Source organism: Schistocerca cancellata, chromosome 5, assembly GCF_023864275.1.
Source record: "Schistocerca cancellata isolate TAMUIC-IGC-003103 chromosome 5, iqSchCanc2.1, whole genome shotgun sequence".
Classification (NCBI taxonomy): domain Eukaryota; kingdom Metazoa; phylum Arthropoda; class Insecta; order Orthoptera; family Acrididae; genus Schistocerca; species Schistocerca cancellata.
In genome coordinates, this window is record NC_064630.1 from 269,923,367 (window position 1) to 269,927,711 (window position 4,345).

A 4,345-nucleotide genomic window follows, 5' to 3' on the forward strand; every position below is an offset into this window, starting at 1 on the left:
ACATGAAATTCGAATACTGTACCGGAAAATCGTGGAAGGAGATAACTAATTACTTAATTTGGCATCAAAGGCGGTAGAATAGTTTAAGGAAATGGGGGTGACATGGAAAACCACTTAACAGAACAATAGGTTAAGTGATGAAAAAGGGCCAAACATTAGGTTAAGACAACAAGACTACAGTGTAGAAGATTAGGTTATGCAACATGTTTGCCCCATATAATTGCGTCTTGCAAGACCTAGATGTTTCCAAACAGCAGAGTATGATGAGCAAGAAAAATCCAACCGCCACAAACTGAATATTTTATAAATAAACAATATAACTTTTCATTATATTCCATTCATAGATAAACTGTTTAAACAATATCCATACAGAGCAATCGATTCCTCTCCAAATGACAGATCAATTGAGTCTTTTTCCCTCCATGTCCTGGGGGAGGAGGAGAGGGTGGCAGGGTAGTGGGTTTACCAGAGGGGGAGAGGTTAATTAAGTAGTCACTCAAACTAATAGTAGTGAGAGGGGCTATTCCAACAGCTCAGACCTCAAAGTGTACCTGTAGCAGCGAGGGGAAGATTCCCTTGGGGGGGGGGGGAGGGGGGAAGAGTGGGAGGGGGAGGGTGGAACAATAGGTTAAGTGCGGTGAAATGGGAAACCACTTAACAGAACAATAGGTTAAGAACCTGTCAATCAAAGGAGAACAATAGGTTAAGGACCTGTCAATCAACGATCAATATATTTGTCCCTGAGTGCATACCTGCCCCTGATGTAGACAATCCGCACTAACAAAATGCACCAGCTTTTGCTTACTCCCACTACTTACGCGTCCACCTCCTGAGGCCGATAAAGAGATATCGAAGGCGTCGGCTGCTGCAGCGTGGGCAGGTCCAGCGCCATCGACAGGACGAGAGGAGGTGGAGGAGGCGAAGGCTCTGTCTCCATGGGGTCATCCCGCGGTGTCGTGATGACACCCTCTGGCGGCTGCCGTCGCCGCGATGTGCTCGGGATCTGTGAATCTGGAGGAAGATCACCGTGCACATGACAGTGACGAATTTGATTGTGATGTCGACGCTGCAATCCGATTGGGCCTGAAATGACATACATGCATGCTGCAAGTCGACGAACTATCTCGCCTTGCCCACCGTCTGCTGCCGCTAAAAACCTTGTAAAACATAATACCATGCGGCGCGAAGCGATACTTGCGACCTTACGTCGGCGCCGAATGCTGAGGAGGGTGAGGCAGGTGGAGCAGTATACGATGGCGGCGGCCATGAAGCAATACCGCCGACGATGGTCCATCTAGTGGATGCGAACGATAGGAGGCGAGAAACAGTTGCAATGCTTGATCCCTGGTGTGTGCGGTGCGGAGCTTGGCCACCTGTGGCTTGAAGGTTCCGACAAAACGACCGCTTCGCCGTTTGACTGTGGGTGGAGCGGTGCCCTGGTTAGATGCTGTATGCCATTGCGTTCACACAATGTTTCAAATTCATGTGACGTGAACTGATGGCTGCCAACCAACACTATGATTGAGGCAAATCCTCGAGGCACAAAATAGAGGACAACGCCTGAATTGTGCTACGTGACGTTGTCGAGTTCACTGGCACAGCAAAAGGAAACTTGCTATAAGAGTCAACCACAATCAACCAACGAGTGTTCCAAATAGGTCCCCCAAAGTCTATGTGCACTTGTTCCCATGGTGATTGCGACTTGGGCCTAGAAGAGAATTTTTGTTGCGGAGCGGACTGATTTTCCGCTCATGCGTGACACTGTGACGTCATCTGTTCGATTTTGGTGTCTATACCCTGCCAAGTACAGTGTCGTCACGCTAACTGTTTCGTACGACCAATCCCCCAGTGTCCTTGGTGACGTAACTGCAACACTCGTTTTTGCAAAGCTTTAGGGATCAACACACGTGGCTGTCCACTGTCATTTTGAACAAGAATCACAGCTTTCTGCATAGCGAGGCTATGCCGAAGTGCAAAGTATCGGCGCACTACAGAGTTCTTTGTGCTATACAAGCGAGCGAGCGTGGCCAAAACAAGCGATTGTATTTTAGCAAAATGTTCAAATCTGAATCAGCTTCCGTAGCCTGTGCAATTTTCCGACAATTCAGTGGAAAGAATTGAAGCAATTCAGTATCCTGAGCGTCGATGTGACAACAAGATGCAGCAGAAGCGTCAAAGTCTGTATCAAGGCCACTCGGAAGCCGTGAAAGTGGGTCCGCATTACCATATTGAGCTGTTGGACGATATACAATCTCGCACTGGTATTGAGACAATAACAAAGCCCATCTTTGCATTTTTGGGCAGTTCGTACAGGAACCGGCTTCGTCGGTTGAAACAAAGGCCGCAATGGCTTGTGATTTTTCTGCCATGCAAATAGTGGTGGAATTTGGTGACACCATACACAATAGCCAATGCCCCTTTCTCGATTTGTGAATAGTTACACTGAGCTTTGGACAACACTTTCGATGCGAAGGCAAATGGCATGTCTTATCACCAATTCTGTGCGAAAGCACAGCACCGATCCCATAAGAGGAAGCGTCAGCTTGCAACACGACTGGTTTGTCAGGATCAAAGTGCACCAAATATCGATCACTGAGGAATGCGTCTTTTAAGTTTTAAAAAAGCTTCTTGGCACTCATCTGTCCAAACACAGGGGACATTCTTGCAACGCAAGCGATGCAATGGAGCTGCGATTTGTGCAGTATTCGGTATGAACCGAATACAATAGTTCATGTTTCTAAGATTGACTGCAGTTCTGTGACACTACAAGGAACTGGAAAATCACGTATGGCTAACAGATGCGACTGAAGAGGATGTACGCCTTGACTGTTTATGACACGACCAATATACTGCAACGCAGATTTTAAAAAAAATCACACTTGTCCAGTCTACACTTTAGTCCTGCATCAGATAACTCACGAAACAAAGCAGACGAATTTGCAGAGTGTGCTTCGATAATATCGTCCAAATAGTTTGAACAGTTTGGTACTTGAGCAATCAGCTGTTCCAAATCCGTTGGAAAATGGCGGGTGCGTAAGCACTGCCAAAAGGCAAACGCAAATACTTGAACAAGCCCAAATGAGTATTCACAACACACACCTTTTGAGATTATTCATCTAGTGATATTTGAAGATATGCGTCGCGCAAATCAATTTTCGAAAAATAGTTACCAGCGCCTAAGCCGTCCATAAGATCCTCTGGGGGTGGCAACGGATAATTATCAATCATAGTTTATGGGTTGACTGTAGGCTTAAAGTCAACACAGAGACGAATGCGACTGAAGATTTGGGGAGCAAAACCAGTAAACTTGCCCATTGTCTAGCTTGCATGGGCGCAATAGCTCCTCTATCCTGCAATTCTTTAAGATCAACAGCGATGTCAGGGATACCAACCACTTCCTTCACCGACTCTTCACCATACCTAGTTATGTTCTGGATCCCTACACGTCACTGTTGATGGCACTTCCCTTTACACCAACATCCCTCACGCCCATTTTCTTGCTGCCATTGAACACTAGTTCTCCCAACGTCCTTCAGAGTCTCAACCCACTACCTCATTCCTGATACACCTTACTTGCTCTGTTCTAACACAGAATCACTTCTCCATCAAAGGTAAGGTGTACAACCATATCTGCAGCATAGCCATTGGCACATGCATGATGCCCTTCTATGCCAAGGTCTTTATGAGCAATCTAGAGGAAACCTTCCTAGCCTCCCAAACACATAGTCTGGTTCAGGTTCATTGATAATATCTTCATGCTCTGTATTCAGTTCCAAGGCAGCCTATCCTGAATTATTGACACTCTTAACACCTTCTCTCCCATCTGCTTCGCCTGGTTCTCTTCAAACCAATGGTCCACCTTCCTGGACATCCCCTCTCTGACTCCTCCTCTCTGATGGATCCATTCACACCTCTGTCCATGCATTTCGACAGCTGCCATCCCTTCCAGACCAAAAAAATGTCTCCCATACAGTCTGGCCACCGAGGGACAAAATATCTGTAGTGACAAGAACTCCCTTACCCAAAATGCAGAAGGTCTCGTAAAGGCCTCCACAATCAGGTACTAACACCCTGATCTAGTCTGCAAACATGCTACATCCCTACAGACACCCGATCCTCATACAACCACCAAGAACCAGCTACAAAAGAGTACCCCCTGTGTTACCCATTACCATCCTAGACTAGAACAACTGAACCACATTCTTCATCAGGGCTTTGATTATCTATCCTCATGGCTTGAAATGAGGAATATGCTGCACCATCTTCTTCCCACCCACCCCCAAAGCGGTATTCCACCGCTCACTTGAACTCCACAACATCACAGTCCATCTCTACGTCAGTCTCA